Raw genomic sequence first — 14,799 nt, forward strand, 5'->3', positions numbered from 1 at the left:
ATGCGCAGGCTGTAGTCTCAACGTACCATCTCACTATGGTGTACCTTTCGAATCTAGAGCGAACCGAAAGGGTGCATGGAAGCCAAGAAACGGCCCGGTCGTGTTATCTGACAGCGCTGAAAGCACCAGGGAGAATGGTTCCAAAAACAAACTTAACCAGAGAAGCAAGCAAACCTGCTAAGAGGCAGAGAGGGGACCTCAATATGGAAAATTTCGATGAAAGGCCGACTGGAATCCCACGACCGGCGGCCGAAGGAGAGACAAAGGAGATAGAACTGACAAAAGGGGTTCCTGAGAGAACGGTGAGAATAGGAGCTGATATGGAAGTAGATTTGCAGGTTAACCTAATCGGCTTGTTGAGAGAACATGCAGATGTGTTTGCCTTTTCGGCGGACGAAATGCCCGGTATCAATCCTGATGTTATCGTACATCGCCTGAACGTCGACAAAGCAATAAGGCCGGTAAAACAAAAGAAGCGCAATTTCTCCAACGAGAAGAATCTAGCTATACAAGTGGAGGTAAAGAAACTGCTGGAGGCAAGATTCATAGAAGCTTGCGACTACCCTGAATGGTTAGCGAATGTAGTAATGGTGAAAAAACCAAACGGCAGTTAGAGAATGTGCGTAGACTTCACCAACCTGAATAGGGCTTGTCCCAAAGATTGCTATCCCTTGCCACGGATAGATAGATTGGTGGACTCGACTAGTGGGCACGCTTTGCTGAGTTTTTTGGATGCCTTTTCAGGGTATCATCAGATCAGTTTGCATAAGGCCGACAGGAAGAAAGCTGCTTTTATTACAGACACGGGGGTCTACAGTTACAAGGCAATGCCTTTCGGACTAATAAACGCGGGTGCAACTTATCAGAAGCTGGTAGACAGGGTATTTTCCTCCCAAAAGGGAGAAACATAGAAGTGTATGTAGATGACTCGATAGTGAAGAGCAGGTTGGCCAGTGACCATGTCGACGACTTGAGAGAGACGTTCGAAACTCTAAGAAAATTCAAGATGAAGTTAAACCCGAAGAAGTGCGTTTTCGGGGTCCGATCAGGAAAATTCCTGGGTTTCCTGGTAAGTGAGAGAGGCATTGATGCTAATCCAGATAAAGTAGAAGCAATCATGAACCTACCAGAGCCGACATGCATAAAAGATGTACAGAGGTTGACAGGGAGAATGGCCGCCTTGACACGATTCATTAGCAAGTCAGCAGATAAATCGCTGCCTTTCTTCAACGTGTTAAAAATGAACAAGAAATTCAAGTGGGGAGAGACGGAAAAGACGGCATTTGAGGCTGTAAAACGGCATTTGCAAATCCTGCCCACGATAGCAAGACCAGAGGAGGGAGATACTCTTCAGTTATACATATCGGCCTCCCACTATACCATAGCCGCAGTTCTGATTGTCGAAAAAGACAAAACACAGATCACGGTTTACTTTGTTAGCCACATACTGCAATCAGCGGAGAAACGCTATCCATTGATAGAAAAATTGGGGTTGGCAGTGTTGACTGCAGCCAGAAAATTGAGGCCTTACTTCGATGCACATGTGTAATACCCCGAAATTTTTAAACTCGATTTATTAAAATTAATAATATTTTATTAACGTAATTTCGTTTTAATTATTAGAAATAATTTAAAAATTTCGTTATTTTAAACGTTTTTACGATTTATTTTAAACGACAAATTTATAAACGAAAATTTATTTATTTTTCGTTAACGATATATTTCACGAGACTTTGTTTTAATTAAACATTTCTATTTTTAGTAATTTCCGAAAATAGAAACAGAATTTCTGAATTTTAGTCAACCATGTGAAATTACGAAAATGCCCTTGGAGTACCAAGATTCCATTTCCCTTCTTCTCTTTGCTCCCCACGTACAAAGCAAGAAATGCAGAAATTTCTTCATTCCTCTCCACCCTCAATTCAGTCAACATTCATGCCTTAACCCCCAAGAATTTGAGCTTATTCTTCACTCTACTTGACTATACAAATCAATCCTAATTCCAATTGAATTTTCAACATAAAAAATCAGAGAAATTCAAACCAATTTTTACCCCCCTTTTTGCTCCTGCTCCGTGCGAACCTCCACCACCCTCAGTGGCTGTTGCCACTGAAACCACCACCAATCAACGCCTCCTCTACCACCCACTGTCCTTCACCATCGCAGCTAACCTGAACCACCACCACACCCCCGCATCCCCTGCTTCCCCTCCCCTGTTCGTACTCCCTCTCCCTTTCCCCCTGCTGTTCCGCCACCACAAGACCAACCACCATCATCACCCAATATCGGCCCACCATTCCCAGCCACCCTCACCGCCTATACACCTCTTTCGCCACCCATAAACAACCGGAAACACCTGTTTCCCCTGCTTCCCCTGTTCGCTCGACCACCTCCTCTCCCTTGCTGCTTCACCGCCGCGAAACCACCACCACCGCTGTCGCCTTTCAGCCGTGGTTCCGCATTGCGCCGCCCAGCCGCCGCCCACCATCTCCCCTCTCCTTCCTCTTCGTGCTTCCCTCCTCCTTCGAGCCCTCCCCTTCCCCTGCTCCCGTGTTTCCTTTCTAGAAAAAGAAAACAAGTTCCATTTAGGAACTTTGTTTTATTTATTTCTCAAGCCAAGCCCAATTCTCTTGGCCCAATTCTAAACTCTTGGGCATTTGGTAAGACAATTATAAATTTTCAGATTTCAATTAATTAATATTTATATTATAATAAATTTGTACTATATAATTATTTACTAATAAAATTACTTATTGTTTTTCAGGTTTAATTATTGATTACAAAAAATAATAAATTTACTAGCTTTATAAGTCAAAAATGGAATTTAAATAATATTTTTTTTATGTAAATCGATTTATGAAATATATATATATATATATATATATATATATATATATATATATATATATATATATATATATATATATATATATATATATATATATATATCGATTTAAATTTCGTTTAATAACATTTTCGTTAAATTATAAAATTATACTTTTTATCAAAATTCATTATAAAATTCATTATGATTTATAAATATCGATTTGAGATTATTGAATGTTTCAATAACTAATTCATTGATTTAATATTTTGAAAGAATCGGACTTGAAGCTCAGGACGAACGATCCATCGAATAGGAAGTATAAACTACGGTTGAGGTAACATCTATTGCTAACACCCACGATCCCCTTATGAAAGGTGTTTTATGAGATTATGAAATGTGTTTATAATGATATGCTTTTATTGGATTGTGGGATATGAAATGTATTTATAAAGTGTGTTTTATGCATGATGATATTCAAATACGTTTATGAATGATTTTATGAAGAATGATGTTTATGAGTTATGAATAATATACGAAACATGATAAATAAAAGTGGAACAGGTTCTGGCAGTTAGTGGGGTTACTATTTCTAGGTCGTGCACGTACCGCCGTACCGCGGGACACCCAACAAGGGAGAGTGCTCCTTGAGGGTTACCGCAAGCTAAAAGAGAAACTATTTAGGTACGAGCGTATGTCCAACAAGGGAGAGTGCTCCTTGAGGACTATCGCAAGGTGGGAGACGTCCCGCAAGGCTAACTTGTCAGTTACCAAGTAAAATGAAGGTTTTATGAAAGATAATGGGAACTATTAAAGTTTCAAGTTATAAATGATGTTTTATTATAATGCATTTATGAAAGTGTTTTACTATATTCTATTCTCCCTGATTGCAAAGTAAATAAAATGAATTGAAATGAGTTTACACTGTTAGGGTAGTATGTTACTGGGCCTCGGCTCACGATGTTGCTTTTGTTTTAGGTACGAAGAAGATCAGGGGATGCCTTAGAGTGAGGATGCAACCATCAAATTCACGATCGATGCTTAATAAACATAATCATGTTTCACTAGTAATAATGGATGAACAAATTGAACTCTAAGTCAAATTTCAATTATTGAGTTGGATTTTAATATTTATAATTAATCAATGTTAGGAATATTCATTAAATTTCATTTAGATTTCGATGTGAATATTAAAGAATTAATCGAAGTAAAGTATAATCACTATTACTCATCAGTAGCCAGTAAATGTAAAAATGATATGTCGCCTTGTATTTCCCACGAGGGAGATACGGCAGTAACGCTCCGACTAAATTAGGGTTTCCGCTGCTAATTAAAGATAATTAACCTAATTAATGGTGTTTAGAAGTCGGGGTGTTACAACATGGAATCGAAGTCCTTACGAATTTCCCCCTTGAAAGAGCCATGCAGAAAATGGACACGTCGGGTAGACTCTTGAAGTGGGCAATTGAGCTGTCAGAATTTCACATGGAATATCGGCCTCGCATAGCCATCAAGGCACAGGCTCTGTCGGACTTCTTTGTTGAAGCGTCTTATCATGAGGAAGATTTGGACGAAGAAAAGTGGGAAGTAGTAGTGGATGGCTCCGTTACCAGATTAGGGTCAGGGGCCGGGGTCATAATCACTGCGCCCGATGGAAATACTTTCGAATACGCCATAAAATTCTCTTTCCAAGCATCAAACAACGAGGCAGAATATGAAGCCGCGATTGCAGGAGTGCAAATTTGTGAATCGGCAGGGGCTAACAAGGTTATTTTGACCACTGACTCGCAGCTAGTCGCAAATCAGTTCTCGGGGGAGTACGAAGTAAAGGAAGAGTCCATGAAAAGATATGCCGAGAGGTTAAAGCAGGTAGTAGCGCAGCTAGAAAGCTTTGAAATAAAGTTAGTGCCTCGATCGGAGAATACATTGGCAGACTCTTTGTCAAAGCTAGCCAGCTCAAGCGCTTTGACAAAAACCGTGATGGTCGAGGTCATGCATCGTAGGAGTACTGAAGTCGGTGGAAAAGAGCTCATGGTGATAACAAATAACCCCGAATGGTATGACACAATGTGGGCATATAAGAGAGACGGGTCATTACCCGCAGACAAGATAGAGGCCAGAAAGGTAACGAGGAACTCATGCTGGTTTGTTATTATCAGAGGGCAACTCTACAAACGAGCTTTTAGCTTACCTTTAATGAGGTGCATATCGGCATATGAGTCGGCGCGGCTGATAGAAGAAATTCACGAGGGAACTTGTGGAAATCATCTGGGAGGAAAAACCCTTGCACTAATATGTCAACGACAAGGATACTACTGGCCAACGATGCTTTCGGATGCGCAAGAGTATATTAAGAAGTGCGAAAGTGTCAGATGTTCTCAGCGGTCATAAATCGACCTGCTAATGACCTCATGCCGATTCTGAATCCAATACCATTCGCCCAATGGGGAATGGATATCTTGGGATCGTTCACCACCGCGACAGGAGGAAGAAAATACCTGATTGTGGCAGTAGACTACTTTACCAAGTGGATAGAAGCAGAACCAGTGGAAAAGATTACTGCAAACCAGGTTAAGAAGTTGATATGGAAAAACATAATAACCAGGTTCGGTATACCAACGGCTATCGTCATGGATCACGGAGTGCAATTCGATTGCACGCCAGTGCAGAGTTTTTTGGGTTTATACAATGTGAAGTTCGCCTACTCTTCCGTTTTCCATCCTCAAAGCAACGGACAGGCGGAGGCGGCTAACAAGCAAATACTGTCAGCCATGAGAAAGAAGTTGGAAGAACACAAGGGTGGATGGGCAGATATAGTACCAGAAGTACTGTGGGGGAACAGAACCACCACCAAGGAGGCAACAGGGGAAAGCCCTTTTCGCCTATGCTTTGGGTCAGAAGCAATTATCCCAGCAGAAGTGGCTTTGCCCACATTCAGAATTCAACATTACGATGAAGATAAAAATGACCAGTTACTGAGGCAAGAGTTGGATTTCCTCCCAGAGGTGAGGCTTAGAGCAGAAATCAGATCAGCAGCATATAAGCAACGCATCAGCAAGGCCTACAATAAGAGAGTAAAACACAGGCAGCTAGAGGTGGGAGATCTAGTATTGCGAAGGACTGCAGCCACTGGCAAGGCCAAGGTGCAAGGAAAGTTAACCCCAAATTGGGAGGGACCATATCAGATATGGGAGGAGATCGTCCCAGGAGCGTTCAGGTTGATGGACATGGGAGGAGTGGCACTCAAGAATTCATGGAACGCCAGTGTCCTTAGAAAATTTTACGTATGAAGCATCAACTGTAATCAGTAACCCAAAAGGCCGATAGAGCCATGCCTGTTATGGCCCATGGAATGAAATCGAGAAGTTATAAGCAAATTAATCAAACCCTTAAAGTAGGTCAGCAAGGCTATTATCAGCATGCTGACTCGGGGTAGAGCATAAGCAAAATCCGATTCAAACCCTTAAAGTAGGTCAGCAAGGCTACTATCAGCTTGCTGACTCGGGGTGATACGAATCAAACCCTTAAAGTAGGTCAGCAAGGCTATTATCAGCTTGCTGACTCGGGGTAGAGCATAAGCAAAATCCGATTCAAACCCTTAAAGTAGGTCAGCAAGGCTACTATCAGCTTGCTGACTCGGGGTGATACGAATCAAACCCTTAAAGTAGGTCAGCAAGGCTATTATCAGCTTGCTGACTCGGGGTAAAGCATAAGCAAAATCCGATTCAAACCCTTAAAGTAGGCCAACAAGGCTACTATCAGCTTGCTGACTCGGGGTGATACGAATCAAACCCTTAAAGTAGGTCAGCAAGGCTATTATCACCTTGCTGACTCGGGGTAAAGCATAATTAAAATCCGATTCAATAGTAAATAAAACAAACAACCAGGAATAATATATTCGACAGCCAACACCCAAAAAACGGAGTTAGTCAACTGTTAAAACGGCACTAGATGAGGCTGAATCCAATCAGCTCCCATCCAACAAAAATATTAAATTCGGTTACAAACCATTTATCAATAGTATCAAGGCAAAAGAGTGCCACAAACAGCTATAAACAAAAACTTAAACATTAAGAACAGACGGCGCCCGACGAGCCGCAAGAAGATTGGGGTGATGACTGCCCGCACCTTCAACCTTGTTTCTCTCCGGCCTGATTTGTGCTGGAAGACAAGAACTCCGGATCAAGATAGTCTTCTTCTTGAATCTCAATGGGAGGAAGGGTCGAGGGATCTGAATTCTGAATTATCTCCTCAGGAATAATCTGGGACTCAAAGCCGGTAGGAATCTTGTGCTTCTTGTCAATGATAAAAGCATCCTCAACGCCCAGCCACTCTTCCTCAGAAACGCCAATGCCATGAACTGCACAACGGTGGGCGGCAAACCAACCTCCATTATGACTATCAGTAACACGCTTGCAGTAAGTCTTTGACCGACTAAAGCGCAAGGCCCCATCTTTGGCACCTCTCCTGTACGCTTCCTTCATCTTGGCATCAGCATCCCCCAATTGAACAGTCAAGTCCTCAGTCTTCTTCTCAGCATCCAATTCAACGGATACATTCTCCAGCTCCAGATTGCGTCGTTTGCGTTTTCTAGCTCAGTGACAACCTTAGCATGATCTTCCTCCGACTGTTTTTTCTCTTTAATCCAGTCAGCTTGGGCTTGCTTAAGAGCAGCATTCTCTTTCTGATAGCAGACATAAAGCTTCACCAGCTCAACACCAGAGGTCACCGCCTGAAATCACGGAAAGTCAGTAATGAAAATAAAAACATAAGGCTGAGCATATGCAGAAAGAATACCTTATACATGTCATTCATATACTGAGCAGCCGGTACATCTATCTTAACGGCAGGAGTATCGCGAGGAGTAGCCAAACCCTTCAGAGCTCTCCACCCCATACAACCGCCGAATCGGCAGTCATTAGTAAGAATAGATTCACCACGAAGAAGATCAATCTTCGGATCCCAAGGCTCATCAGGTTTGCCGGGAGGAACTTCAAAACACTTTTTCTTATTCGGAGTCAATAGGACGGGGGTAGTCTCTATCCACTCCTCAGGCCGAACAAACAAACCCACACTACAAGAAAGCGCGTTATTACCAACCGTTTTTACCGACCGCCAAACAAACAGTCAGTAAAATTAAATTTATCGACCGAAAATTAAGCAGTCGCTAAATTTACCAACCGAAGGAAGAGCGGTTGGTAAATGTAGAATTTACCAACCGCCTTCAAAACGGTCGTAAATTTAGCGACTGCTCTACCCCCATTATGACTAATTAGCAGTCGGTAAATACCCGACTATTATCAAAATAAATTTTAAATTTTAATAACCGCTTTTTTAATATCTCCAACCAATAAGCGGTCGCTAAAATTAAAAAAATAAAATAAAAAAGTAACTAATCATATGACTTTTACTGACCAGCTTCTCTTTCTCCTTCAAGGTCTGCGACCATTCAAAAAAAAAAAAAAATCAAAATTGCTTGGCTCTCAACCTCACGTCGCAGCCACCGTACCCTAAACGTCGCCGCCACCCAGCCCACGACGCAGCCACCCTAAACGTCGCCGCCACCCAGCCGCTCACAACCGACCCACCCCCACCGGCGCAAGGCGCCCCCCAGCCAGTTGCGCCCCCACCCAGCTGCGCCCCCACCCAGTTGCGCCCCCACCCAGTTGCGCGCGCGAACTCGATAGAAAGGTACCCGCGCACCACCTCCGTCCACCGGCGCACAACTCCACCCACCGGCGGCTCACAAATCCGCCCACCGGCGCACAAACTCGTGAGCTTTTTCAGTTTCTTAATTTTTCATAATATTACTCAAATGATTCAATTTTTCAAACCCTAACTTTGTTGTTTGTATCAAATGTAGATTTTCTATGTGAACTCTATGAACTCTTCGATCTTTGAAGGTAATCTTTTTTCTCTTTTAATTTAGTGACCCATAATTATGGAATGACTTGTTAGATAATCAATGTTTATTTTTTTCAATGAATTTATGGAATGACTTGTTGGAAAATTATGGAGATGTATGGAAATTATGGAAATTTTATGAAATTTTCAAGGAATGACATATTTAATTTGATGTATGTGTAAGATTTTATGAAATTTAAATTTATACCAAAATTTCAAGGAATGCCATATTTAATTTGATGTATGTTAATGTTATGAAATTTTCAAGAAAGTTTCAAGGAATATCATATGAGAAACAACGAATAATTTAGAGAATGAATTTGAGTAGTAAGTAAGTGTATTGAATAAATTTGTGCATGTTTAGGTGTTTATTGTAAATTCATTTTATTATTTATATTTGATTTTTATCCTTATTGGCTTGTGTTTAAGTAATTATTGATCTTTATATAAATTATAAGTAAATTATTGAACTTTATATAATTTATGAGTGCGTTTGAATAAATTATTGATCTTTATATCATTAATAAATTATTTAACTTTATATCATTAATAAGTATTGATTTTTATATAATTAATAAAATCAATTATTTGATTGTTTATTTAGAAAACTTCGAGCGGTAGTTAGACTATTTAGCCTATATTTGACGTATATCGACCAAATATGACTTAAATGTGCTTAAATTGCTTAGAATCACTTTTAGAAACCTTTAATATGCCACATAAAACATGTAAATGGTTTGAAATGAAAAGTTTGGTTCCTTAGTTCAAAGTTGGGCGAGAAAATGACATTTTAGGCAAACTATGACCTATAACGACCAAATAGGCCTTAGATGTGAGTAAATACCTTTGAATGTCACTTAGCAAGTTCAAACAAAGCTTATGAAACATGTTTTAAGTTTAAAATCTGCCCCTAGGTGATTTAGTTGAAAAATGGGACCGAAAATGCCTTATTTAGCCTATATATGACCTATATCGACCAAATATGACTTAAATGTGCTTAAATTGCTTAGAATCAGTTTTAGAAACCTTTAATATGCCACATAAAACATGTAAATGGTTTGAAATGACAAGTTTGGTTCCTTAGTTCAAAGTTGGGCGAGAAAATGACATTTTAGGCAAAATATGACCTATAACGACCAAATAGGCCTTAGATGTGAGTAAATACCTTTGAATGTGACTTATCAAGTTCAAACAAAGCTTATGAAACATGTTTTAAGTTTAAAATCTGCCCCTAGGTGATTTAGTTGAAAAATGGGACCGAAAATGCCTTATTTAGCGTATATATGACCTATATCGACCAAATATGACTTAAATGTGCTTAAATTGCTTAGAATCAGTTTTAGAAACCTTTAATATGCCACATAAAACATGTAAGTGGTTTGAAATGACAAGTTTGGTTCCTTAGTTCAAAGTTGGGCGAGAAAATGACATTTTAGGCAAAATATGACCTATAACGACCAAATAGGCCTTAGATGTGAGTAAATACCTTTGAATGTGACTTAGCAAGTTCAAACAAAGCTTATGAAACATGTTTTAAGTTTAAAATCAGACCCTAGGTGATTTAGTTGAAAAATGGGACCGAAAATGCCTTATTTAGCCTATATATGACGTATATCGACCAAATATGACTTAAATGTGCTTAAATTTCTTAGAATCAGTTTTAGAAACCTTTAATATGCCACATAAAACATGTAAATGGTTTGAAATGACAAGTTTGGTTCCTTAGTTCAAAGTTGGGCGAGAAAATGACATTTTAGGCAAAATATGACCTATAACGACCAAATAGGCCTTAAATGTGAGTAAATAACTTTGAATGTGACTTAGCAAGTTCAAACAAAGCTTATGAAACATGTTTTAAGTTTAAAATCTGCCCCTAGGTGATTTAATTGAAAAATGCGACCGAAAATGCCTTATTTAGCCTATATATGACGTATATCGACCAAATATGACTTAAATGTGCTTAAATTGCTTAGAATCAGTTTTAGAAACCTTTGATATGCCACATAAAACATGTAAATGGTTTGAAATGAAAAGTTTGGTTCCTTAGTTCAAAGTTGGGCGAGAAAATGACATTTTAGGCAAACTATGACCTATAACGACCAAATAGGCCTTAGATGTGAGTAAATACCTTTGAATCTGACTTAGCAAGTTCAAACAAAGCTTATGAAACATGTTTTAAGTTTAAAATCTGCCCCTAGGTGATTTAGTTGAAAAATGGGACCGAAAATGCCTTATTTAGCCTATATATGACCTATATCGACCAAATAGGACTTAAATGTGCTTAAATTGCTTAGAATCAGTTTTAGAAACCTTTAATATGCCACATAAAACATGTAAATGGTTTGAAATGACAAGTTTGGTTCCTTAGTTCAAAGTTGGGCGAGAAAATGACATTTTAGGCAAAATATGACCTATAACGACCAAATAGGCCTTAGATGTGAGTAAATACCTTTGAATGTGACTTAGCAAGTTCAAACAAAGCTTATGAAACATGTTTTAAGTTTAAAATCTGCCCCTAGGTGATTTAGTTGAAAAATGGGACCAAAAATGCCTTATTTAGCATATATATGACCTATATCGACCAAATATGACTTAAATGTGCTTAAATTGCTTACAATCAGTTTTAGAAACCTTTAATATGCCACATAAAACATGTAAATGGTTTGAAATGACAAGTTTGGTTCGTTAGTTCAAAGTTGGGCGAGAAAATGACATTTTAGGCAAAATATGACCTATAATGACCAAATAGGCCTTAGATGTGAGTAAATACCTTTGAATGTGACTTAGCAAGTTCAAACTAAACTTATGGAACACATTTTAAGTTTAAAATCAGACCCTAGGTGATTTAGTTGAAAAATGGGACCAAAAACGCCTTATTTAGCCTATATATGACCTATAACGACCAAATATGACCTAAATGTGCTTACATTGATTAGAATCAGTTTTAGAAACCTTTAATATGCCACACAAAACATGTAAATGGTTTGAAATGACAAGTTTGGTTCCTTAGTTCAAAGTTGGGCGAGAAAATGACATTTTAGGCAAAATATGACCTATAACTACCAAATAGGCCTTAGATGTGAGTAAATACCTTTGAATGTGACTTTGCAAGTTCAAACAAAGCTTATGAAACATGTTTTAAGTTTAAAATCTGCCCCTAGGTGATTTAGTTGAAAAATGGGACCGAAAATGCCTTATTTAGCCTATATATGACCTATATCGACCAAATATGACTTAAATGTGCTTAAATTGCTTAGAATCAGTTTTAGAAACCTTTAATATGCCACATAAAACATGTAAATGGTTTGAAATGACAAGTATTCTTCCTTAGTTCAAAGTTGGGCGAGAAAATGACATTTTAGGCAATATATGACCTATAACGACCAAATAGGCCTTAGATGTGAGTAAATACCTTTGAATGTGACTTAGCAAGTTCAAACTAAACTTATGAAACACATTTTAAGTTTAAAATCTGCCCCTAGGTGATTTAGTTGAAAAATGGGACCGAAAATGCCTTATTTAGCCTATATATGACCTGTAACGACCAAATAGGCCTTAGATGTGAGTAAATACCTTTGAATGTGACTTAGAAAGTTCAAACAAAGCTTATGAAACATGTTTTAAGTTTAAAATCTGCCCCTAGGTGATTTAGTTGAAAAATGGGACCGAAAATGCCTTATTTAGCCTATATATGACCTATATCGACCAAATATGACTTAAATGTGCTTAAATTGCTTAGAATCGGTTTTAGAAACCTTGAATATGACACATAAAACATGTAAATGGTTTGAAATGACAAGTTTGGTTCCTTAGCTCAAAGTTGGGCGAGAAAATGACATTTTAGGCAATATATGACCTATAACGACCAAATAGGCCTTAGATGTCAGTAAATACCTTTGAATGTGACTTAGCAATTTCAAACAAAGCTTATGAAACATGTTTTAAGTTTAAAATCTGCCCCTAGGTGATTTAGTTGAAAAATGGGACCGAAAATGCCTTATTTAGCCTATATATGACCTATATCGACCAAATATGACTTAAATGTGCTTAAATTGCTTAGAATAGGTTTTAGAAACCTTGAATATGACACATAAAACATGTAAATGGTTTGAAATGACAAGTTTGGTTCCTTAGCTCAAAGTTGGGCGAGAAAATGACATTTTAGGCAATATTTGACCTATAACGACCAAATAGGCTTTAGATGTGAGTAAATACCTTTGAATGTGACTTAGCAAGTTTAAACAAAGCTTATGAAACATGTTTTAAGTTTAAAATCCGCCCCTAGGTGATTTAGTTGAAAAATGGGACCGAAAATGCCTTATTTAGCCTATATATGACCTATAACGACCAAATAGGCCTTAGATGTGAATAAATACCTTTGAATGTGACTTAGCAAGTTCAAACAAAGCTTATGAAACACTTTTTAAGTTTAAAATCAGACCCTAGGTGATTTAGTTGAAAAATGGGACCGAAAACGCCTTATTTAGCCTATATATGACCTATATCGACCAAATATGTCCTAAATGTGCTTAAATTGCTTAGAATCGGTTTTAGAAACCTTGAATATGACACATAAAACATGTAAATGGTTTGAAATGACAAGTTTGGTTTCTTAGCTCAAAGTTGTGCGAGAAAATGACATTTTAGGCAATATATGACCTATAACGACCAAATAGGCCTTAGATGTGAGTAAATACCTTTGAATGTGACTTAGCAAGTTCAAACTAAACTTATGAAACACATTTTAAGTTTAAAATCTGCCCCTAGGTGATTTAGTTGAAAAATGGGACCGAAAACGCCTTATTTAGCCTATATATGACCTATATCGACCAAATATGACTTAAATGTGCTTAAATTGCTTAGAATTGGTTTTAGAAACCTTGAATATGCCACATAAAACATGTAAATGGTTTGAAATGACAAGTTTGGTTCCTTAGCTCAAAGTTGGGCGAGAAAATGACATTTTAGGCAATATATGACCTATAACGACCAAATAGGCCTTATATGTGAGTAACTACGTTTGAATGTGACTTAGCAAGTGAAAACAAAGCTTATGAAACATGTTTTAAGTTTAAAATCAGCCCTTAGTTCTTTTAGTTGAAAAATGGGAGCGAAAATGCCTTATTTAGCCTATATATGTTTTAAGTTTAAATGTGCTCAATTTAATATATTTGTTATGCATGGGTGATAATCATTTTAATTCTTGTAGGAAAAGTGGAAAACTATGGAAAAAATGTTGCTGAATGTGTTGAAAAAGGCATTGCTAAAGATCCCAACCAAATCTACTTTGAGACAGTAGGTGGGAGAAAGAAGGGAAAGGTCCCCGGGCTGGGGAGTGGAGACTCTCTATACTTTGCACCATCTAGAAGGGGTGGTAGTTCTTCTAGCTCATACACCCCATCTATTTATTCTCAAATGTCATCTCGATTGGAAAAGACTCAACAACAGTTGACCCAAAAATCCATTGAGCTTGAAACAACAAAAAATCAGATGTTAAAGGCTATGGAGGACGATCTACTTTTGAGGCAAAGGGAGAGAGAAGAAAGAGAAGCAGAGCGACTAGAGCACCAAAGGGAGATGGAAAGGGAGAGACAAGAGAGAGAAAGGGAGAGACAAGAAAGAGAAGAACATGCCGGCCAGATGAAAAAGGCAATGGAGTCTTACGAGCGGATGTTCAGTCAATGTACTGGTTTTCCTTTCTCGCAGTCGCAGGACCCTCGAGATCCAACCGACGGCGGGACACCTTTGTGTTAGGTAGTTAGTATTCTTGTATTAGTTTGAACTAGTTATAACTTTTCGTATTAACATGTTTGAACAACATTATGTGTATTATGAATCTTTGTTGTATGACTTTGAACAGGTTTAATATTATAACATCGAGCAGGTTTCATACGATTTTACAGGATTTATATAAATTCGTATATATACAGGCATATATAATATTTACAGGTACATATATAATATTTATACAGGCATATAATACAGGTATATATGCGATTTTACAAAATTGGCTGCAAATGATATTTGCATAATTACCGACCGCAAAGGCAGTCACAAATTTAGTGACCGCC

The sequence above is a fragment of the Spinacia oleracea genome, chromosome 2 (genome assembly GCF_020520425.1).
Source record: "Spinacia oleracea cultivar Varoflay chromosome 2, BTI_SOV_V1, whole genome shotgun sequence".
NCBI lineage: Eukaryota > Viridiplantae > Streptophyta > Magnoliopsida > Caryophyllales > Amaranthaceae > Spinacia > Spinacia oleracea.